Raw genomic sequence first — 25,829 nt, 5'->3', positions numbered from 1 at the left:
TAAATAACTGTCTTGTTGGAAAATTTGTTGAATGTTAAAACAGTTATGCATTATATCTTTCAACTTTAAAATTTCTGTAATCAAGTTTTGCTATGTGTATTAAATACCAAACAACATAGCCAACCTGAAGTGTTTTTCTTCGTTTACTTGTCTTTTATATTCCATCATATTTAATACGGATAAGCCTACTTAATCATTTAACAAAATAATATGTTTTTTTTTATATTGTTTATCAAATAATAACACATCCTAAACATAACAGTTGTACAGATTTAAGTCAATTCTTACATAGTGAATTACTTACTTTCATTTGTGCATTGTGTAATAGAAACATAAAGTCTTTTAGCTTTGGTTTCAATTATTACAAGAGATTATCAAAATTATCTTTTTTGCGACAAATCAGAGTTCTTTTTCTCTCTTCAAATCCATTTTGTTGTCTGAAAAAAAAAACATACTTTATAAAACATGTACATTTATTGTTCACATTTAGGCCTATTTGCTTGTTCAATTAGGTTTAACAATAGTTAAAACATAATATAGATTACAATTATTACAATGCACACATACGACACCCAAAATAAAAAAGTTTGATGTACTTTGCACACTTAACTCAGCTGACTTTCTCCAATTGTGTAAAAGTTGTACTGTACTTGCAACCGTTATATTTTACTAGGTGAAACCCGTCGAAATCGACGGTTACTTTCAAGGCTCAGGCTCAAGCTAATTCATCTAACTGCAATCAATTGAGTGAAATTATACATATTTTGACCATTTAGCATTGTTCAGAGAGTAATAAGTGTAAAAACAATTATGATATTAATTGCGTTAGTTACCAAATATGGTTGATCATTCAATGAATAAAATATTTCCCATGCCGTACATCATCGGAGTTATTATTAGTTTGTTAACTGGTATCTCTTCTTCTGGAAGAACCTTTAAAAAGTATTGAAATCGTATTGGTGGATCTTTTGTAGTTAAACACTTTACCTGCTCTGGTTTGAAAAAAAGCTAAATTTCTATAATTCTTTGGTAGTGATTTCTATATGATCCGCTATTTTACCAGTTTAAAGCAGATTAATCTATGATTTTATTTGAGAAAAAATGTCTGTTTGTTGAGAAGACACGTTCTAACTTCAAAGGGATGTATATCCGTTACAGTGTAAGTTTGATTTTTCCTTCATCTTGTCGCGTCAGTTCATATCGTACTTCTGTGCCATGAATAACCAACCCTCTAGCATAGTTTTGAGAAAATGGTTGTGGGGTTACTGTTAGTGCTGGAATTCCTTGACATGGGGGATGTCAGTTAGTTGTCTCAGCCTTATACATACATAAAGTTGTCAATATAATCTCTCTACGGAATGTTAGGGGCCTACTCGTTTTTATGGTCATGTGGCTTCTTTTGCAACAAATAATGCAAATGAAATAGCAATGTGGCATTTCCTAAAAGCAAAATAAATACTGTAAATTGGCTGTTACGTAAATATTGACGTTTACATGCATTGCTAATCAACGTATGTTATAAAGGCTGGTGTGATATAACATCTGCAAGTTTTGTAGTTAATTCTACAACCTTAACAAAAGTGTTTAAAAAGCAATTACAAATTATTATGTTTTTGAGAGCCATGCATATGAATTTGAGAAGATAATGTTTTTGGCCTCTGGGGACACCAACACAAGTTAATATGTACCAAGTCTACGTCTCACCATGATATGTTCACAGTTTGTTCTTTATATTGGATATTTACTAAGTATACCCGCAACTCTTTACACAATCCAATATAGAATATAATGATAATTTATTTGAGTGGAATCATACTCAATCCCATTTAAGCAATGTTCATAGATAAGACAAATTCCTTTTGACTTTAGGATAAAAACTAAGAATAGATGAGTTGGTTTTGAAAATAGTATCCGAGCACAATACAGTAGACTCCCTCTTATCCGGACTCCTGGGGACCGAGGCCAGTCCGGATAACGGGGTTCCTGGTTACAAGGTCCCCAAAAACTCATTAAAACGGACCATTTAAATGCATACTGTATAAGCAATAATGATTATTATGTATTTACTATTTAGACACATGATCACTGGTCTCAAATCTTTCACACAAAAACAATTGTTTCAGTACCTGCTTCCTACTGATCTAGTCTGGTTATACCGATGTGCTGATAAAAATTTTCCGGTTAAAGAGATGTCATTTCTGCTGAGTGTAGTCCGGTTAAAAGGTGTCCGGATAAGGTATACTGTAATTGCCCTGCACACCCATCACTAAATAAATATGCAATATGGACAGCCAATAACTGATTTGATCAGAACCATACACACCTTTAAAATTCAGAATCAGACCCAGAACAACCACAATACACAGACTAAGAGCACATATATGAGAATCTGTATTAGCATACTTATCGTCCCTTCTAAGAGTAAAGTATAACAATGGAAATAGATTATTTCAATTTAAGAAAATAAGCTTTCCAACCAACAGATGTACCAAAAAGGTTGATAACCTCTCGAACATACTCTTATTGAGTGTTCAGCTTACAAAAAACCACAGGAGGTATTCTAAAACAGAGTAAGGGTAGAAAATTGGAGAATACCCCCATTAATAACAGAACTCCTACAGTAGTAAATTTCTTCACCAAGGTATGAAGTGACTGTATTCAACCTGAGCTCAGGTTTTATAATCCCTATTCAACTTGAGCTCAGGTTTTATAATCCCTATTCAACCTGAGCTCAGGTTTTATAATCCCTATTCAACTTGAGCTCAGGTTTTATAATCCCTATTCAACTTGAGCTCAAGTTTTATAATCCCTATTCAACCTGAGCTCAGGTTTTATAATCCCTATTCAACCTGAGCTCAGGTTTTATAATCGAGGCAAAGCCGAGGTGGGAAAATAGGGTTGAAAAGACTATTTGCCTGAGTGTAACTATATTTTTGTCATATTGCATTATTTAAACAAACTAAGTTACAAAACGAAAATAGTTTTCATATAAAGTTAGCCTCTCAAAGTAATCTAACGTGTTTTCAATTTAATTTGCTAATGCCATCACGCAGCTGCTTAGTAATTGATTCAATCTTTTTGTTAATTACGATTGTGTTAGTGTACAGTATACTATCAGAATGTCAAACTATTTACTAGAAGGCAACAATATACTACTATCGATTTAACAGTCGGTACATTTTTCAATGCATGCGATTGCTTACAATCAAAATTTACAACTGAGTTGAACACAGCTGATTTTTACTCCCTAGGGGTTAAGACAGTTTTTATTTCCAAGGGATGAAAAGAGCTGCTTTAGACCAGCAATGTATGTGTTAAAAATGGCTGTTTTTGCTGCAGTGCGTTGAAAAAACTTGTATTCCTTCAATAGACAGAAAAATGTGATTAGTCTGCGTCCAACAAGTTTAGGGATCCTTGTTTACTTCATCCACAACCCTCTCTGTTCTTGGCGCAGATATTACCATCCCTATTCCAATTTTTTTATGGTAAAAAGTTAAATTACAAAAACAGGTTGGAATTAATGAATTACAATTTATTACACACTGAAGTATCTTATTATTTCGGATTTCTGTAAACCTAAATGTACAATGTAAAACCTTGGACTATTGGTAGAACTAACAGAAGTTACTGGGAAGGGAGTATATTTTATCTATGGTTACTGTTCAAACTAAAACATGTGGTGGAACTAACTTTAAGTAACATACAGTCAATAATATCAAAGACAAAACGAATTTAATATAGACCGTCAGCTGTGCTGCGGTTACCATAGGTTCTGGCCCACACCGCTGGGAGCACCATTTAGTTACAGCATACGTGCTACGTATAATACACGGTGCGGCGCTCCCAGTGGTGTGCCCCAGAGCCTATGGTAACCATGGTAACCGCAGCTCGGCTGACAGTCTATATTCATTTCTTTTTGTCTATGATAATATCCACAATCCAAAACAAAATAGAAATGTTAGGTTTTTTTAACAAGAAGGTACGAGTACTGACTTTAGGTAGTTACTGCAAGTGGATTTTATATCCCATTTAAGTGAGTTAAGTGAGTCGGTGGCTCAGTCGGTAGCGTCGCGGACTTCGGGCCCAAGGCAGCGATGTCGTGGGTTCGGATCCTGGTCACTGCCGATAACATTTTATCAGTACGGTTCACCTTTGTACTGTACCGGCTCACTCCTTGCTTTGCTGTTAAAGATCCACGCACGGGCGCTTAGTCTATGTGGACGGGCAAATGCAAGGTAAAAAGAAGCCGCCAACCTCTTTAAAAAAAAAAAAAAAAAAAAATTTTATAATATGAAGCCTGCTTCAACTCTGCTCTTTTCACACATAACGTTAACAAGCAGTTAAACTCAAAGCAATATGGATAATGTTATAACACAAAGGAAACAGCTACAAACCGAGAAAGTATCACAGATTCAGTGTACAGATTTTAACAAATGGAGTTTTAACAGACAAGTGTACGGAGAAGGCAGAGAGACAACAAAACAAGCTGTGCATGCATCTGCGAGAGCTAGGTCGCAGCCACCTATTGTGAAGGGCTAGGTATATTACAATGGCTCGCTACGAGTTGAGTCACTGAAAATGCCCGCTGGCAGCCACCAACCAGCAACGCAGTTCTTTAGCGACCGGATCGCTGCCACCGAGGCGGGTTGCTGTGACCCGCTAGATTGAAGGGTTCCAATAAAACTCAATGCAGTTTTACAGATATAGTGGCTGAAGGGTGGCTGCTCCTAAAAAGAAGGCGGACTACCAAAATTAGTATTTCTCTTATAAACCAATGGCTCACTGATGATACTGCACAAAAATATTTTGAGCTGCTATCCTGCTAGTGTCATGTAATTAATAAATAAAACATATTACTCATGAACCATGTAATTGCATTAGCAATAAATATTTGCAAGACTGACATCATCTTAGAATGCTTAAATCTTCAGCCAACTACCGGTACCCACATTCTAAGTTCTTTAGTCTAAATTCTTTCCTTGCCTTTTTTAGTGTTGTACAATGTTTTTTGTATTATGATTGATTCTTGCAGTACTCCTGAACAATTTATTGCGACCAATTGCAATTGTCATGAATTTTCTCCCTTCAGGGTTACACAATTACAGACAACATTTTAGTAACCCTTTTTCCAAACTAAATAAGTAAATTAATATGAATCATAATATTGTCCTTCAAGATCCGTAATGTTTTTGTAGAACAGCGCTTTAAAGTCAGACAAATTGTATAGTCACTAATACAAACATTTTTTTAACAAATCTTTTCATAGCGAAACTAAAATGATGAGATATAATTATGTTTGATGTAAGTAAAGTGAACCAATGAAACTTGTATTACAGCAGAGCCTTAGAATTATACATTTTAGACCAAGTTCAATTTTAGTTCTAGTACGTACTGATAAATGTGGGAAACTAACAGTACACTGACTTAAGGACTCAGTCATTTCAGGGTCAATTAATTAATTCATTCATTTAGCACTTGCTTATCATTCACTCAAGAATAAGAAGAAAATAAAAAAACGTAGATAACAGAAGAATATAACTGTGTAAGGCTCACAGCTTGTTATTGACTGGTATTATCCATATATTTTTACCAGAATAAGCGGACTTGTCAACTCTGTCTTTAAACAAAGGGCAAGTTAATAAGGCATAATTAATTCATGTATTATTTCCTCATTTTGTTACACTAAGCATGAATTTTCTATGGAAGAAACACTAGGTGAATAATTTGGGTTTACGTTCAGTTCAAGTAACTTAAATGAAATTAAACACTCAAGCAGTTAATCTTTTAATTTCCACAAGACCTATTTTATTAAAAAACAAACAAACTTAAATTAATAAATCAATTTGGTTATGTTACACTAGTTATCAACATTGTAGGTTTATCCCAAGTCAAGATTAACTATAGATTCACAACATAAACCTCTCATTTTTCAATAAAATTGTTTTACTAAATAATATTTTATAGATCTATACACATTTGTTTGGTCATCTGTAAAGCCCTCCACGGAAGGAAACCCCTTTCCCTCCCCACAGTGAATGTTTGACGAGTCACTTGATAGCGAGCGGTTCGTCCAACATGCTGGGCGGATTTTCTTGTTTGGAAAATATGTACCGTACTGTCATTGTTATTTCATTGTTTACCTAAACTTATTAAAACACTACAAAACACAACAGCTGATTCAAAATTCATTTTACAACTGACAAAGTACCAAATTGCTTTGCCTCCCAACTCCAACCTGACTTCCAACCCAACATGCTCAACCTGCTGTGGGGAGCTTTAGAGTGATGAGCTTTACCACAATGCTGTAATTGCCAGTCAAGATACTGAGTGAGGACAATTTAATACTCAAAAATAATATAATACATTTATTGATATTTACATAAAATGGGAAAGTTAAAAAGCTTAACATTACTGGCTTTTAAAATAAAGGCAATAGACCCTTAGATAATAAATAGCCCTGGTAAGTACTCTGACATTACATAAAGAGTTTCAGTTGCCATATGTAAATTTAAAAAAATACAACTAAATAAGTACACAGTCAAAGATACAAATAATAGGTGTATAACAACATGAAATTAACTAACTTACAATGAAGATTTGTACTTATAAAATTTATTACCTTATATAATTATTTCAAACTAGTGTACATGTTGCTCGAATTCGAGCAATAACAAAGTATTACAGGAGTTATTTCAGATGGAATAACAGTCATATTTACAATGAGTTTAAAAGATCAACTCAAATATTACCGTTGTGTAACTCAGACCCTGTTTATCTTCGTTATTGATAAACCTAAAGCATTCCGGACGGTTCTCTCCTTCTCAAAATGCCTCACTGTCCAGGCAACACAGGTCATTAATAGAGGGCAAATTGAGAACGAAAAGTCGTTTTGGGGTAGTGTTAGGGCGCATTTGTAACCTAATAGTGTCCAGGTCCAGGTTCAGACTGTGATGAGTTAAGCCTTTTACGCGCCACTGTTCTGCTGCGGTCGTTATAACGATTGCGCTTCCTGTCTATGTTTCGTTGTCGTTGCGTCAGAGACATAAGGAATAAACAACAAATAATAAACAAATTATAGCTACACAAAACAACGATAAATGCACAAATTTAAGTTACAATCATGCTAACACAATCCATCATAGCGACACAAAACAACGATAAATACACAAATTTAAGATACAACCATACTAACACGATCCGTCTTGGGGGTTATGTTTACACAAACTCAAATAGTAAATAAATGTACTCAATGTGTTTCATTGAATTAAAAAGTAAATAACAGCAATAAAATTATACAGCTGATCAAAATGTAAACAATTATGTTCTTCATAAGGATAACATGGGAACTTTCAAAGCCACTGGGGCAGAGCCCAAGGGACTTTTTCAAAAATGTAAGGTCAGTTTGCAAATCTACGCGACACGCTCTTTCCAATGAGACGTCAATGGATAAAATCGGTTAAGAAATGGCGGAGGAGTTCAACCGACAAACTTTTGTGTAGCGTATTTATTATATAGATCTTAAGAGTATTTATATGCCCTGGAGTGCAACTGCTGTTTATTCTGCACCATTAAAATTGTAAAAATTATTGTGTCAACTAATTCAATCAACATAAGAAGAGAGTTGTCACAAGTTTTAACTCTTTTAAAATAGGCTAATTAAAATCCTCTCTGTGGTATCTACAACATCAACATTCATGGTATTGTAATTGTTTGAACAAATCATCCTCGTAACATTTTTTAGAGAACTCTCTGGTGTGCATGCCTGACATGAAGCTCGCAAGCAAAGGTGACAAAATAGAAGGAGTCATGTGAATTTTTGCAAAAGTTTTCAACTTCTTTGGCCAAATTACCCTCTCATTACAGTAAGAAAACAACCACTCGTTCTACCCGGAGCCTGTATTTACCTCAATGGCTCAGTTGTACAACATTTACATAGAGAGATGCCATAAGGCTGACTAAGGTAAAAAATCAAATACTTTGTGTCTTAGCTACCAAAATAGAAATGCTATCTATTGTAATACACGTCTTCAATTAGCCAGCGCAATTGAAACCATCCCCATATGAATTACATTACCTGAACTACTCTTTTTTCTAACTCTTTTAAGTAAAAATTTAAAGGCATATTAATTGAATCAACCAGGGAATAAGATGGGAGAACCAACAGTTCATGATAACCAAGCAATACTGTACAAACCGAACATAAAAATTAGAGTAAAGCTCGACTTTAATCAAGCATACGAAGATCTACTAAGACGATTGATTCTGAAAGAGAGTTCCGGGGCTTACACCAACAGACTATACCTATTTCAAAACGGAATTGGAAAGATTTGCAAGACCGTAAACACATGTTATTCTCATTAGGCCTAAAAATTTACGATTTTATATTTTCTTTTGTGTAGAACTGCCGTATTCTAGGACGCACTTTATGAAAAGCATTTCTGTGAATATGTGTTGTTTTACTCATCAACTATTTTCACTAAAATATTGAAACAATTTTACAATTAATTTACTCTTAAAATACATTGTTCACTTTACCATCCAACAGACCGTTTAAACGAAATATCTAAGATCAAGTACTCAATTTAAAATAAAAACCTACAATTGCTTAAGCAGTCGGTCATTTACTGGACAACACTCTGATTAGCTAACCAGTGAATGGTCGTTTCTTCATTAACTAGATTTGGATCAATTTTCTTTCAAAGTTCTCGAAAACAATGTTTTCTTTATGGATTATTTGCTAGGAAACCCAAAATCTTATCAGAAATCATGTGTCAATACACTATAATCATAATATGACCGCGCTTTACGGGTTACAATAATTTACTAGATGAAAAGTGGTTAATCACTAGAATATTTACTTTAATGATACTGAAATTTTTATTACATATTGTATACAAGGTGCTCATCTTATGTAATTATCTTGAAAGGGTTATAATTCGTAAAAAGGAGGGTGTTAAGACAATTTTAAAATTGTATATGATATGCGGTCATTCACTGATTCAATGATCATGTGTAGTAAAGTGTGGTCTACACTTTGTTTTAACATACACCTAATACAAATGTTTTATCATTACAAAGTACAGGAGAACACAAGCAATACATGTAAACTATTCCCTAAACGGTACTAATAGCATATTTCCCCATACAGTACTGGATACAATTGGAAACTCAATCATAAACGGTCATTCACTGGTGCCCTCTCACTATTGAATCAACACTTTTACGAATATAAGTCACTCTAACTTTACACTCGGGCATCAACCAATGTATGCTACATGTTCCTGTATTAAAATGATAAGGAAGCACAGTGATATAATTGAATACATGTCTATTATAATAAGTAATGGATAACAAGAATTTTCTGCAATGCTCTTATAAGGACTTTTTCAGTATGAACCAGGGCCGGGAAAAAGTCTTGTGTATTATACCTACATTTTCTATTTGGGAAATTTTAACTTTTTATTTTAATGATAAGAAATCAAATTCAGCTTGAATCACTGTTTGCCATATCTTCACGTAAATCACACTTTAGGAAGAACTACTATATGTTCAGTATTCATAAATGATCCCGTCATTGCCGTGATTGCATGTGATATCAAAACCATCGCAGTGGTTCCGGGGATGTAGTCACCATGATTGTGGGGTGGTTGTGAAGTCTTGATTGGTCAAGGTGTTGCTGTGATTTCAGGAATTGACCACAATGAGTAAACTCTGTGACTTGACAATCTAATTAGAAATTTTCTGGTGCTATTTAGAGAAGAGAAATTTGCTTCTTCTATGTTGAATTTAGAGAATGAAACAAATAATTATCAGTTTAGCAGTGAATCACCAGTGTATGTTATAGTTCTTTGCGTCAGGTGCAAAAGCTACGTAACTACGCACATATTTCAGGGTGAAAAAATCAGAAGGATGACGGTAAGGGTTGAATACTCTTAAATATTAAGAGGCTATGTAACGTTTCCAGTTCCCTCATGCACGGATTCCTGTGCCAGGGCGACAAATCATCAACCAACCAATAATGTAAATAAATACCTTAGAGTCATGTGTTTAGTGTTTAAACTGATATAAAAACAACCTCTGCTCCTGATAATGCAAAACATGGGCAAAATGTACATCGGGCTTTTATCAACAATCCTCAAGAGCCTGTAGTTCAATTCTCCACATGTAGTACACTTATGAGGTCACTCTCTAGTGTGAACCAATGTATGTTCTTTCATTGCTCTAATGGTTTTGAAGGATTTTCCACATTTAGGACACAAATGAGGTCGTTCTTCAGTATGAACAGTTGTATGCTCTTTCATATTCCCGAGTTTTTTGAAGGATTTTCCACATATAGTGCACTTATGAGGTCGCTCTGCAATGTGGACCACTGCATGTTGTTTCATTGTTCTATTGGATTTGAAGGATTTTCCACATGTAGTGCACTTATGAGGTCGCTCTGCGGTGTGGACCAATGTATGTTGTTTCATTGTTCTATTGGATTTGAAGGATTTTCCACATATAGGACACAAATGAGGTCTTTCTTCAGTATGAACAATATTTGTATGCTCGTTCATCTGGCTGAGTCGTTTGAAGGATTTTCCACATGTAGTACACTTATACAGATACTTTTTAGAATGTGTCAACAAATGACACCTTACTAGATATATTTTAATAAATGTTTTCTCACATGATGAACATTTAAAAGGACGTTCGCCTGTATGTACATATATATGATTTTTCATTTCCAGTTTTATTGAAAACATCTTTTTACATATTGGACACTTATGAGGATTTTTTTTGGTGATTTTAAACATTTTTTTTATTTTCTTTCAACTCATCAGACAAGATAGTAGGTAATTTTGAATTAGTCAGTCAGCTCTATTTAAATAACTGTCTTGATGGAAAATTTTTTGAATGTTCAAAACAGTTATGGATTATATCATTCAACTTTAAAATGTCTTTAATCAAGTTTTGTTATGTGTATTAAATACCAAACAGCATAGCCAACCAGGAGTGTTTTTCTTCGTTTGCTTGTCTTTTATGTTCCATCATATTGAATACATGCCATCATATTATGTTAAGCCTGCATAATCATTTAACAAAATATTATGTTTTTTTTTATATTGTTTATCAAATAATATCACATCCTACACATAACAGTTGTACAGATTTAAGTCAATTCTTACAGAGTGAATTACTTACTTTCATTTGTGCTTTATAGTGTGATAGAAACTTAAAATCTTTTAGCTGTGGTTTAAATTATTATACAAGAGATTATCTAAATTATCTTTGTTTCGACGAATCTGAGTTCTTTTTCTCTCTTCAAATCCATTTTGTTGTCTGAAAAAAAAAAACATACTTTATAAAACATGTACATTTATTGTTCACATTTAGGCCTATTTGCTTGTTCAGTTAGGTTTAACAATGGTTAAAAACATTAAAATATATATTACAATATTACAATAAACACATACAACACCCAAAATAAAAAAGTTTGATATACTTTACACACTTTACTCAGCTGACTTTCTCCAATTGTGTAAAAGTTGTACTGTACTTGCAAACGTAAAATTTTATTGTACTGTATATTGCACTTGTATAATTAATATAATTTCCAATTGCACTTGTCATACAAGCCTGGTTTCTTGAAGAAGGCCAGGGAACAGTTATTAAAGATCATTACTTTAAAAAGAAATTGCATATTATGATGTTTTTGAGAGTCATGCATATGAACTTGAGAAGTTACCGTAGTGTTTTTGGTCATTGATAAGCCCAATTGAACACGCAAATGGGACTAAGTGTGAACCATCGATGTATAATAACTCCCCGGATTGCGCGCTCAGGTTGAAGTAGGGCTCGAAAAACGGTCCGTCGCTACCTCGCTCTGTCCGCAAGGAGTGGGGATAAAGGCATGACTCACCCTAGTGCCGAGCGTCGCACCCGCTCTCGCCGTGTATTGCTATGTTAGTTTTGTGGAAATATCCCGAGGATAATTGATTGTAACAAACTTAAGGAGGTTTTATAAGCAGATATAATTAATCTACGTACTTGCTCAAACTTTATAGACTATGTGTCAATAGTAAATCTCATAAGAAATGTAGTGGTGATATAAAAGAGTTAGATTTATTTATATTTGAACATTAACCAGAGCAAAGTATATCACAATAATTATTTGATCACATATGCATGTCATCATTTGCTTCGGTGAGGTCCAATTATTATTGAGACACTTTGCGTCATTTAAGAATATATATTTTGTTTATATTATAGTATGTTTCTTTGTCATACTGTGATAAACGTGTTTGGAAAACATATTATGTTGCTAAATAAAATGAGTGTAAGTTAGGCTATACCTATTATTTAATGCCAATATCTCAAATGTATTCATTATTCTCACCGAGGTAAAATAATAACAAAACTTTCTTAGGTATTAAATACTACTGTGAAATCCAACATTTATTCTTTGATTCAAAGAATTTTGCTAACAATAGACTACCGGTAAGCATTAAAATGCATAAACATACGCCTTTAAATTTAGTTACCATTCTTCGTAATGTAATGACGGGTATTTGATGTAATATATAGCCTAATGATAATTGAATGCTAGAAACTCAGTTTCTATATCCTGTAAACTGATGCTGAGCCGGCCGAGCTCCTAGCGCCAATGCCGCGCCAAGCGATTTTATTTTTAATCACTTAAAAATTATACAAGCGCTCCGTATCAAAAAAAGCTTCAAATAAAAAATAAAATTCATACTTTGATCTAAAACTTTGCCGCAGGAATTTTTTCCTGCACCATAAATAAAAAAGTTCCTCGCTTACTACATTTTTCATGTTTTTAATGGTGTTAAAAAACAATCATCTGTTTTAATTTGCCTAAATAAATTATAAAAAATATGTTAAGGTAAAAACTAGCTAGATAGTAATGAGCACTGGTTTTTCCAGAAAAATAATATATCAATTTGAAGTTTTTATTTTAACAAAAAGTGTAGCAGAGTAGGTTGAGTGAATGTATGTTTGTGTAAAACAGAGAGGTTCATTCGGCCCGTCCGCCTCGGTATCCCGCCAATTCGATTGGCGGGCACGGTAGTTTTTCCACCACACAGCGCTATCCAGTAGAGTTAAGTTATTATAGGCCCTACATCGATGGTGTGAACAATTAATGTAGGCCTACATGTTTTATAAAGTATGTTTTTTTTCAGAAAACAAAATTGATTTGAAGAGAAAATACCCCCGTTTCCATTGCATTTATGTGTGTCTTACTACCACATACCACATTTCCACTAACCAAGTATCATAAAATGCATTAACAACTAAGCGATAGGCCTACATAACACTTTAATTATTCTCCATAAGAATAACATTGGGGCTGAGTAAACACGGGGCTCTACTTGAGAAAAAGCTATGAATGCCTCAAAAATCGTCCAACGACTGCGACTCTGGCTGCTCCAGGAGCAGACCCGTACAATAGACGTCCACGACTACGATACGACTGTGGCTACAGTCGCGTCAGTGACAACGGTGCTAGTGATAACAATGCTAAGCAGGCGCTCTACGATTATCGTTGAACGGCTGTCGTCCAACGACTGCAGTTCCAGCCGCACCAGTGACAACGTACCTTTATGTGCAGACTGCAAAATATAGTGGATCATCATATCCTTATTAAAGTTTATTATGGCTGCTATCATATCGAATTGAGTTGTGGCATCGTACTTTGGGGCAACAGCAGTGAAGCAAACGGAGTCTTACTACTACAAAAGAGAATTACTTAACTTATTAGAATAATATGGCCTAATATAGTCTAAAACCCATTTTTATAGCATTGCAGGTTACTTTTCATTAATCTTAAAGTTCCCACGGGTACAGTTTCTTAACTGGGCTAGGTGCTAATATCGATTGAAACTATCGATTTGATTAATTAGTAAACTTTCATGCGATTTTTTCACCATCAGCAAGTTTGGTTGGTTAGGTTAGGTTATGTTTAGTTAAATTTTATAGTAGATAGGCCTACCTATATTTAAAAATATCGAGTGTTAATCAATAATTTCAATTCGATAGTTTCAATTGGTATTAGCATAGCCCAGTTAAGAAACTGTACCCGTTCCCACCCATACCTCCGTTTATATATTGGAATCAGGTATGATAATATGGAAATTTTCGGAAGTCTTCAAACGCAGCCACGAAGTACATAATTATAACACCAGGCAACAACACCATATACACTTGAATTGTCACCGAACATGATTGGTAATAGCTGGACATCCCTCAAGTAAAATATTTAGTAAACTGCCAGAAGACATAAAAAGCTGCCAAGACAAAAACTTATTCAGGAAAAGACTCAAAAATGCTGCACTTTATTTTACATCCTACACTCATCTGGGAATGAATAAGTTATCGATTATTTCAATCTATAAGTATATCAAGTTTGTTCCTTAGTTAGGTTAAAACCTAACCTAACTTAACTAACCGAATTATAGGCTTATTTTTTAATGATAGGCTTATTTTATTGAATATATCGATTGTTGTCCTATAAGTTATATATCGATATTTTTCATTCGAATGAGTGTAGGACGTTAGACTTAAGTGCAGCCCTAAAAAATTACTTAATAGAAAAGGCCTAAAATACAAATTGGGAGAATTTTTGGAGGATTAAGAGAAGATACCTGAAAATTAAATACCTTCAACGACCACGGCTGGAAAGTTACTACCGTAGCTAAGCTAGGCTAGTGGAATCATCACAAGTACGGTATACAAGATAAGATACTTAATTCTCCTTCATGAGAGAAATACAAGTACATAAATATTACTCACCCGTATTTAAGGTTAAGTTTTCCTAGTCAACCCAACTCACTGAGCTATAATTCTAACTGGAGGTAGCACTGAATGTCAAAGATGCGTGTCGCCAGCCGCCATGTTTGCGTGAGGTGTGAGTTATAAGAAGCCATATTATTGCTATGGCTATTATTATACTTAGCTTAAAATACCTACTTTGTATGGTCGCCATTTCAAAGAATATTATTAAAGTATTAAAAGTATTCAAGTATGACAAAAATACTCACTGCTATACCAACCTAGTTATAAGAATCCATGTTATTGCTATGGTAAGAAAACTTACTGCTATACCAACCTAACAAAATCAGCGACTCGCTTTTGACAGACTTCTGCCATGGCAGTGCTACCTCCAGTTATAATTTTAGCTCAGTGACCCAACTAAACTGAACTTTACTTTGATCGTAAACAATAACAAAACAAAGCAACAAAGTGAACAAAGTAACTTCGCCAACTTCCTTCAAAAGTAACTGGTAACTGCACAGAACAGGACAGAATAGAAATATACAGGACGATTTTTTTTCGTCGATCTCCTTCCTCATTCCTCCTTCTCACTTGGAGGTTCAACTCGCCTGCAGTACACTATCGCCGAATGTAGGCGAACTAAGACGAAAGCGATAGTGTACACTCAAGATGTATGGAGTAAAGAGGTCCGTGAAGTTAGCCCCCCCCATAAAAGCACTAACAATTAAACTAGTATTAATGGTTAGTGCTTCGTTAGTGCTGGTTAGTGCTTCAACTCCCATCGTTAGTGCTCTTACGGTTCAGGAGCTATAACCGAAAAACTGTGGGGGGGGCCAACTTCACGGAAGTTAGCCCCCCCCAGTAGTAATATGTGAGCACTAACTTTTAAAACTGTACCAACGGTTAGTGCTTCGTTAGTGCTGGTTAGTGCTTCAACTCCCATCGTTAGTGCTCTTACGGTTCAGGAGCTATAACCGAAAAACTGTGGGGGGGGCCAACTTCACGGAAGTTAGCCCCCCCCAGTAGTAATATGTGAGCACTAACTTTTAAAACTGTACCAACGGTTAGTGCTTCGTTAGTGCTGGTTAGTGCTTCAACTCCCGTCGTTAGTGCTCTTGCGGTTCAGGAGCTATAACCGAAAAACTGTGGGGGGGGCCAACTTCACGGAAGTTGGCCCCCCCCATAAAAGCACTAACAATTAAACTAGTATTAATGGTTAGTGCTTCGTTAGTGCTGGTTAGTGCTTCAACTCCCATCGTTAGTGCTCTTACGGTTCAGGAGCTATAACCGAAAAACTGTGGGGGGGGCAACTTCACGGAAGTTAGCCCCCCCCAGTAGTAATATGAGAGCACTAACTTTTAAAACTGTACCAACGGTTAGTGCTTCGTTAGTGCTGGTTAGTGCTTCAACTCCCATCGTTAGTGCTCTTACGGTTCAGGAGCTATAACCAAAAAACTGTGGGGGGGCCAACTTCACGGAAGTTAGCCCCCCTCCCCAGTAGTAATATGTTTTAGGTAACTTACTTACTTACTACTTACTTACTAAAATGTACTTACTTAAGTTACATTTTAGGTAACTTAAAACAGTTACCTACGCACTTGTAGCCACCACTTTGTCTTTCCTCCAAGAGAGAAGTGAAAGATCTTACGACCAAGCAAGTGCTGCGATCTGTGTGGAGTCAAGGGAACTAACTCAAAATGTTCCTAGAATCTCCACTGCAGCAGTAGTGTTCTATATACTGTAGGCGACATTACGTCTGAAGCTTCTATAACCAGTCATTTTCACGATTGTATTTTTTCGTGTGTTTTACATTGAAGTTTTGATGATCTAGGTAAGTCAAGTATGTTAATCACTATGTAGTTAAATCAAGGTCCTAGCCTAACATAGTTGTATGTCTATAGATTTAGAGCGTTTAATATTTTTTTCGTTAGGCCTATGCATAAATTGTACCTTGACTGTCTCAATTGTTATCATTTGAACCACAGTAATTGTTACGTCTGAACTATGTCGGTATCTTCTTTTCGATTTGTCATGTAGCCGAATTCACAATACGGTCATATATTTAACTCCACGCCACGGCATTTGAAGTGGAAAAACTCTTGCGTCTTGGCAGACAGTCAGTCAGTGGCGCCGGGCGCCGTTTGGTTTGGAATCAGTACTGTCGCCGGCGACACACACTCACTTATTGCCTACACACAGTGGTGGTCCCATGGTTTCATTTTGTTGGGATATTATCACCGGGGAGGGGGGGGGGGTGTGGATGAAAATGTCCTCTAGAAAAAAAGGGTGGTCAAGGGCTGAAAATGTAAAATTGAAAGTTTAAAGACGTACTTTATAGTATTTTAGCTCTACAATATATTCTAGCTAATAGTATTTATGTTAGATAATTAAATATAAAATATGTCGGAGGGGATTTTTTTCTCCCACCCCCCTCCCATTGGTGCACCACTGCCTACACGTGAGATGAATCAGGTTAGGACTAATTCTAAATTAATTATATACTGGTTGTCCGGGAACTCTCTACCAACATTTTAGGGCATTTTTAATGAGTAATAAACATATCAATATCACATTTAAATCGTCAGGATGTCCTCAGCTACTCACAAAGCCACCATTTTTTTTTCGTTTATTCATATTTTTTAAGAATGGTTAAACATACGAAATTGAAACCTTGCACAAACATTTATGACCACAAGACAAAGCAACCAAAAGATAATTACAATTTTTAAATTTCATAAAACAAAATGGCGGCCAATTAAAATTGTGTTTCTTAAATAACTAAAAAAAACATTGAATGAAAAAATTACAATAACTTTTTAAAGGAAATTTTGCTAAAAATCGATTTACACCTTTTTTTGTAACATTGAACGATTATTAACTGATATACTGAACCTTTAGTGACATGACCGCTTCGAGCATGCGCTGCAACTAACCTCCAGCCAGGGGTGAATTTTAAATGAGTTCCCCCCTAATTTTTTCTACATTTCTTAAGATATGAACTTCGGACCACGTTAGATCATTGTAGTGTAGTAAGTACTTCATTTTGAATGGATAAACATTTTTGGCCGCCATCTTGGATCCGTCATATTGGATACATTTTGTTTTTCAAATGTAAAGGTAGGGTTGTGACCCATTGTTTTAAACTAGAATTTTACGCTGATTACAATGCCGCAATTAGTTTAAAAAAATCTTGATCCGTTCTAAAGTTATGAGGACTTTTTATAACTTTATTTTTAGCCCATTTTAACATTGTGCATTTACAAACTAAGACCATAATCTCAAAATAGTGTTAGATAAAGATAAGTATACACCACCATTCATTGTCGACCTATTATCACTTGGTTATGACGGATTATTTTTTCGGCCGCCATCTTGGATCTGTCATTTTGAGATGTAATAAATTAATTTAAATATGAAGGTGGTGTTGTGACCCATTATTTTGAACTACTTTTTTATGCTGAACTCAATGCCGCAATCCGTTTTTGTTTCTCAGGCTTTCTTGATGAAATATTAAAATTATCTTACTTAAATTTCCAATATTTCAAAAAACAAATATGAAAATGCAAAACGGATTGCGGCATTAAATTCAGCATAAAAAAGTAGTCTGAAATGATGGGTCACAATACCACCTTCATATTTAAATTAATTTATCACATTTCAAAATGGCAGATCCAAGATGGCGGCCAAAAAAATACATCCGTCATAACCAAGTGATAATAGGTCAACAATGAATGGTGTTGTATACTTATCTTTATCAAGCACTATTTTGAGATTATGGTCTTAGTTTGTAAATGCACAATGTTAAAATGGGCTAAAAATAAAGTTATAAAAAGTCCTCATAACTTTAGAACGGATCAAGATTTTTTAAAACTAATTGCGGCATTGTAATCAGCGTAAAATTCTAGTTTGAAACAATGGGTCACAACCCTACCTTTATATTTTAAAAAAAATTTTTGTATCCAATATGGCGGATCCAAGATGGCGGCCAAAAATGTTTATTCAGTCAAAATCAAGTACTTACTACACTACAATGATCTGACGTGGTCCGAAGTTGATATCTTAAGAAATGTAGAAAAAAGAAGGGGGGGAACTCATTTAAAAGTCACGCTGTATATCTCCAGCCCTGACCTCCAGCGGTCATGTATCACTGAAACTGCCATATCTAAGTTAATATTTTTATTCCAATCTTAAAAATAAGATGTCAATCGATTTGTAATGAAATTGTCTTAAAAAAGTAATAGTAAGTTTTAGGCCCAAAACCAACCGTTTTTTGAGTTATTTAAGAAACAAAACTTTTAACGGCCGCCATTTTGTTTTATGAACTTGACAAATTGTCATAATTTTCTGGTGTCTTTTTGTGCAACGTTTCCATTTCGCATGTTTAGCTATTCTATAGGGGGGGAAATAAGTAAAAAACTACGATTTTTATAAAAACGTATTATGTTGTAGCCCTTTTATTCTGAACAAAATGGCATGACTCCCATTTCTGTAAAAATTACGGTTCAAAAGTTATTGTGAATTATGTTATTTTCCCATAAAACTCCATAAAATAACGAAAAATAGGATTTTAGAAAAAAAACTGGTTATATTTTAACGCAGTATGTTATGATTCTTATAATAATGAAAGTTTTTTTTACTTTTTAGAAATTTGGATTTTTAATGGGGATTTTCCCATAAAACCCCATAAAATAACAGAAAATCGGATTTTTTGAAAATGGCCCGAACGATTTTATTAAAAAATTAAGTATGTTGTAGTACTTTGAATTCTGATCAGAAAGGTAAAAATCCCATTTCCGGGAGCGCGGTGAGCGCGGCCACCTGCTGACGTCATCGCGCGCAGTCTGCTCTGTCTGGCCCACCTCTTTTACTCCATACATCTTGTGTCTAGCCCACCTCTTTTATTCCATACATCTTGGCGGCCTGGAGCTATAGGTGGCCATGTATCCACACTATTCCTAATCATTGCTTATGCCATTTAACCATGGCTTTGTATGTTTGTTCTTTCCAGATCAAATGAGAAAATGCCTAGAAAGTCTTTGGTGGAGAAAGAAGTATTGTTAAAAATACTAAATGAAAAACAAGCAGAAGTTATTCAACATGGTCGAGTTGTTGGCCCCTCCTCAGATATATGGTTTGATTTGCAGTGCTCAAACAATCTTCTTATGACTCCAAAAGCACTTTACACGTTTGCATTGAAGCATTTTCCAAATAAAAGCGAACCGTCAACCCCATTATCAGATATTCTTCCAAACACCAACCAAAGTTTAAATAACGATAGCAGTGATGAAGACACTTTATCTACAAACAGTGATATTTCTTTCAATGATGGTGGAACTAATTTTAAAGTTAAACTAGGAAAAGAAAAATGGGAGCTTATGAAACCCTCTGAATCCCAATACAAAAGGAAAGATGAAAAACATCGGCAGTCATCAGTAAGAGCTTATCGCACTCTTCAGCCTGGAGTTTGGACCAATCTAATTAATGAAGCAATTTGGACTGAAACAAAATACCCTTGTACTCTGGTTTATAAAAGAGCAAAGGTTGGAACTGAGCTGGCGGAAACATTTCTGACTATTGTAGCTTTTTGTAAAGAATGTAAGTCCTCCTTCCATGGTAGATGTTTGCGAGAGCCTGCTGAAAATGAAGATGTAGTTTTGTCTTTTACTGTAAAGGGTGATACAAGTATTCCCCACAACCAAGGATTCAAACGGCAACTGTCGGGTAAACGAAGAGCTGATATCATCAAGACCATAATTGATAAAAACGAAAGTGTAAGTAAGTACAGAAAATTGGAAGCGAGAAAGGACATGGAGCTTTTCGATAGAGAACCTGCACACTTACCATCCTTAGAGGTGCTAAGAAAAGCTAAAAGTGAAGCATTGTCTAAGCAAAATATCCATGGAAATATTTTTACATCCCTCCAGCTAATACAATACAGTGATCCATACAAAAATTCAATAAAGGACATTGGCTTGGACAAATTTTTCGTTCACTATTGGTCTTCTGATCAACTTCGACTGTATAACTTGTACTGTAAAAAAACAGATGTGCCAACACTATTTATTGACGCTACAGGAGGAGTTGTGAAGAAAATACAGCGCCCAGCAGGGAACTTGTCAGGTCACATTTTTCTGTATTGTGGAGTCATAAAAGTTGATACAAATACAGAAAACCAGATACCTATTGTGTGCATGCTGTCTGAAAGGCACAACACAAATGCTATAACATTTTGGCTCAAGGAGTGGATAAGATCAGGAGCACAAATACCGATTCAATGTGTCACTGATCTTTCAATTGCTCTGCTCAGTGCAGCATGTGGTGCCTTTACAAAGTATAGTACACTACATGAGTATATCAACAAATGTTTTGACCTCTTAGTGAAAAACGTTGTGGAAGAAGATGTTCCTCATTGTTTCTTAAGAGTGGACGTAGCTCATGTACTGAAACTTGTAAGTCAGTGGCAGTCGTTGAAAGGAAAAAGCAGAAGAATCAGGGAGTTCTATATAAGATGTATGGGTCAGTTACTTTTGTGTACATCATTGGATCACGCTCGTAATATTATTTGTGCAATTATGACTGTAAGCTTAAGTGAAACAGAGGGCATCTCTGTTACTACAAGCAAACCAACTATAGGAGAATCCTCTAAAATCTGGCTGAAACAAGTTATTTCTTCATCTGAAGTCAATGTTGACTACGAACCTTATGTGTTGGTCCTTGAACAAACATTAGAAGCGGACATTGAGGATGGACAGGAGCCAGTTACTGAAGCAAAACAATCAAACAAATTTAGTAAATGGGCAAAACAAATTTTAGAGGAATGCAAGCAGACGGTGGAAAGTGACGTTGGGGATAGAGACAATTTGCACTACGTTCCTGATCTTTGTTCATCTCTACTCTCTATGTGTGAAAAATTGCCTCTATGGACGGGAATAATGATACCAATATTTGGGTATGGCAAACAAGTTGGAAGCAGTGCTGCAGTTGAGAGTTATTTTAAAGAACTGAAAGTAAACCTAATGAGACGAGGTGAATCAGTACGTGTAGACAACTTTTTAATTCAACATATAAAACTGAACGAAGGATCCTTAAAGATTGCAGGATCGTCTGAAATGTTCTGGGATGAAACCACGGAGAATAGTTCCGAATTTCAAGAAGAAGTAAGGGAGCAAGAAATGTCTCACAGCAGTCCAAAGTCGCAAGTCGTCCAAAGTCAGCAAGAAAATGTTTGTGCTCCATCTATACCTATTTCTAGCTGTATTGCTTGCGAAGTTGGCAACAAACCAGAAGGTGCACACATATGCATAATTTGCCAAAAAGCTGTGCACGCATTAGATGGCTGTTCAATACCTATTGGTGAAGAAGGGTATGGCCAAAAAAGAAAATGCATATCATGCGCAAATGGACAGACCACAAACAGAAGAATAGAGAAAACCCCCGTATGGCAGAAACCAGTGCTAGAAGAGCTGAAGCAAGTGGAAAACTGGCGCAACCAAGCGTCTTCAAGCAGTTGCAAAAAGAGTTTCTATCTAGCACCTTGCCCCGAAATGAATCATGTCAAAGAAAATTCGCCAAAGAATCAAATAAAAATAGGTGTTTTAAGAAACGGTAATTCTATCACACTGAAACCTCGCCGTGTAGACTCAATGCAAGTGGTTTTGGAAAACACATGCGCGTTCGATTCGGTTGTTCAGGGAATTGCCGTTTGTATTTGTGACAGTGACAAATATTCGGAAATGGTAAATGTATCAACAGGGATAGCGAAATTAGCAATTGGACTTGTTCAAAGAGTAAAACCAAACAACCTATACTTGGAGCGAATCTCAATTCTTAAGGACTGGTTTCCTGCTGATACATTGCAACAGAACATGAAAAGGATAAAATGTGCAACCACAGTAACAGATATAGTGACCAAATTTGTATCTCCCAGTTTTTCAGAGAGTAAAAACTGTTCATCTCCTTTCTGCCCAGAAAAAAACACCATAAAATATTATTCGTTAATGAGAGTAGATTCACAGTTTCTCGCAAAAAACGGAATCTCCTATCTTGACCAGGCCATTAAGCTAGCTACATGCATAAATCCAGAAGAAAAAAGAAAGTGCCTGAAAAAACTGCAGAGATCAGTTGCAGTACCTGAACAATTAAAATGTCATGACCTTGGTTTATCATCCATGCCTTTGTGCAATGGCGATGTTTCCTACGTACAAGAATTTGGTATTAATGGACATCTGATGATCGAGATTGCAAGTGATAACCAACATCAGCAGCTTGATAAAAACGACTTTGAGTCCAACACAAGCTACAAATTGGCACAAATACCTTTCATGGTCAGCTTTTCTGATCAAACATTTTATTTAAGGACAGTAATAACGTTCGTCCCACCTTTGGTTGGTAGCGGCATCGGGCATTACGTGGCATACTGTAGGCGTTCTGATGGAGGGTGGGAAATTTATGACGACCTCAAAGAAAAAGTAATACGCACCAACAGCAACAAAAGTGTTTGCATTCATTTGATAGTGTATACGTTGTAAGATAGGTCCCACTTATTCAGAAATACCAAAGGTTAGGGATTTCAACTCAAGAGTATCGTAACATTGCATTATTAATGACTTGACATGTTAAGACATTTAATAATCTTGTTGAAGTATATAAGAATACTAAAATTCAACATTTAAATATTTATTATAATTTATTGAAATCTTGAGAAAAGTGTTTTTAATAACCCTTTAGGGGGTATTTCACATTACTTACAAAAATAATTTATTGGTTTGCAGAAGTCAACTGTAACATCATATATTACGTTCTGTACGGTATATGTAAATATATCAAGAATTGTTTAAGTTCAGTTTATACCCGTACTAGATTATATTTATTGAGTTTTATAAAATGAATACATTGTATTCATTGGTTTTATACAGATTATTATATGAAGTTTATTTGACCCTTGTCCATAACAAGGTTAACCATTCACAAACAGTAACATCTGAACCTCTTATTTCAACATATGAGATTGTATAGTGTAAATTTTAATATTTGGTAATAGGCCTACTTTTGTATTTTCTTTCTTTTGGCTTTGTAATAGTATTCACTTTGAAAATGAGTTGTTTGAAAATATCATGTTTACTATCTAAAAAAATACTAAGTAGGCCTAAGTGTGTATAGCTTATGTAATGTTTATATTAAGTTAAATACAAATCTTTCAAACAATCAGTGCATTTATAATTATAACCCTGTTATTTTATTTGTTTACTTAAAATGTTAAAATAGATATAAATTAACAAAGCACTTCTACTTGATACCTTTTAAAATATTCAAGAAGTTAAGTTTATTTTTATCCACTAAGGATATAACCTACTTAATACTTTGAATAACAACTAAAGGTATTATATTTTAAGATACTGTAGTTTCAACGGTAACTCTCATAAAGGTGGCTTAAATTTTACTGATGGGGAGGAGAGCCAGCTTATAGTTGTTTGCAATAGCAACAGTTGCCATCAACCTACAAGTGTGCAGTGGAGAATCTTGGCAAATTTTGAGGGATTTCCCTTGACTCCGCTCAGATCGCAGCACCTTCATGGTCACCAGTTTTCACTTCTCTCTTGAAGCAAAGAAATAATTTGTTGAATAAGTGCTTAACTGGTTCGTTAAGTTACAGTACATTGAATATAAGATAGATAAAACATATGACAAATGTTTAATTAAATACACTAATACAATCTCCAGTTTTATTAATGTTTACAAAATATTTTTGTTAGCTTTGAACAACCTATTTTTAAATAAATATGGACTATATTATATTTTTATAAATAGATTGATAACAAGTCAATGAAATATGAAGATAAAAATGTTAAAACTACAATTGCACTATGCTCAATTATAAAAAGGGTTTTTATATGTTACATGTGCTAGGATAACTTCTTTAAGGAATTTACCTTTCATTTCAAGCATTAGAAAATGTGGGGAGCCTAGTTGATACAATTTGGTGGAACTGTCATTGAATATGGCCTCGGAACTATAGATTTTCATTACATCTCCTGGACATTCAGTAACCAGCACTAGACATTGATACCATTTTGAAAGTTAGAACTGTATATATTTTTAATGGGGTTGGCTAACTTCCGTGAAGTTGGCCCCACCCACAGTTTTTCGGTTATAGCTCCTGATCCTTAAGAGCACTAACGATGGGAGTTGAAGCACTAACTAGCACTAACGAAGCACTAACCATTAATACTAGTTTAATTGTTAGTGCTTTTATGGGGGGGGCCAACTTCCGTGAAGTTGGCCCCCCCACAGTTTTTCGGTTTTAGCTCCTGAACCGTAAGAGCACTAACGACGGGAGTTGAAGCACTAACCAGCACTAACGAAGCACTAACCATTAATACTAGTTTAATTGTTAGTGCTTTTATGGGGGGGGCCAACTTCCGTGAAGTTGGCCCCCCCCACAGTTTTTCGGTTATAGCTCCTGAACCGTAAGGGCACTAACGACGGGAGTTGAAGCACTAACCAGCACTAACGAAGCACTAACCGTTGGTACAGTTTTAAAAGTTAGTGCTCACATATTACTACTGGGGGGGGGCTAACTTCCGTGAAGTTGGCCCCCCCCCACAGTTTTTCGGTTATAGCTCCTGAACCGTAAGAGCACTAACGATGGGAGTTGAAGCACTAACCAGCACTAACGAAGCACTAACCATTAATACTAGTTTAATTGTTAGTGCTTTTATGGGGGGGGCCAACTTCCGTGAAGTTGGCCCCCCCCACCAGTTTTTCGGTTATAGCTCCTGAACCGTAAGAGCACTAACGACGGGAGTTGAATCACTAACCAGCACTAACGAAGCACTAACCGTTGGTACAGTTTTAAAAGTTAGTGCTCACATATTACTACTGGGGGGGGCTAACTTCCGTGAAGTTGGCCCCCCCCACAGTTTTTCGGTTATAGCTCCTGAACCGTAAGAGCACTAACGATGGGAGTTGAAGCACTAACCAGCACTAACGAAGCACTAACCATTAATACTAGTTTAATTGTTAGTGCTTTTATGGGGGGGGCCAACTTCACGGAC

General features: G+C 35.4%; 1 protein-coding gene across 4 annotated transcripts in view; it reads right to left on the bottom strand.

Annotated features, from left to right (window-relative positions):
• LOC128994114 (zinc finger protein 99-like) overlaps nt 1-14,830 on the bottom strand; it is a 28,247-nt gene extending 13,417 nt beyond the window's left edge. For 2 of the 4 annotated variants that reach the window (XM_054418398.1, XM_054418394.1), the window contains exons 1-4: nt 14,661-14,710; nt 13,601-13,733; nt 11,185-11,322; nt 305-437 (exon numbers count right to left, since the gene is read on the bottom strand). The gene's annotated coding sequence lies outside the window, so the exon portion shown is untranslated. Of the gene's footprint in view, nt 1-304; nt 438-11,184; nt 11,323-13,600; nt 13,734-14,660; nt 14,711-14,793 lie in introns of those variants that run through there. The other 2 variants (XM_054418395.1, XM_054418397.1) reach the window with 2 other exon arrangements.
• Nucleotides 14,831-25,829: the final 10,999 nt, after the last annotated feature.

Source organism: Macrosteles quadrilineatus, unplaced genomic scaffold, assembly GCF_028750875.1.
Source record: "Macrosteles quadrilineatus isolate MER2022 unplaced genomic scaffold, UCM_ALF_1.0 Scaffold_5__1_contigs__length_97177068, whole genome shotgun sequence".
Lineage (NCBI taxonomy): Eukaryota > Metazoa > Arthropoda > Insecta > Hemiptera > Cicadellidae > Macrosteles > Macrosteles quadrilineatus.
The sequence above is the reverse complement of the archived record's forward strand: the minus strand, read 5'-3'. Positions and strand labels throughout refer to the sequence as shown.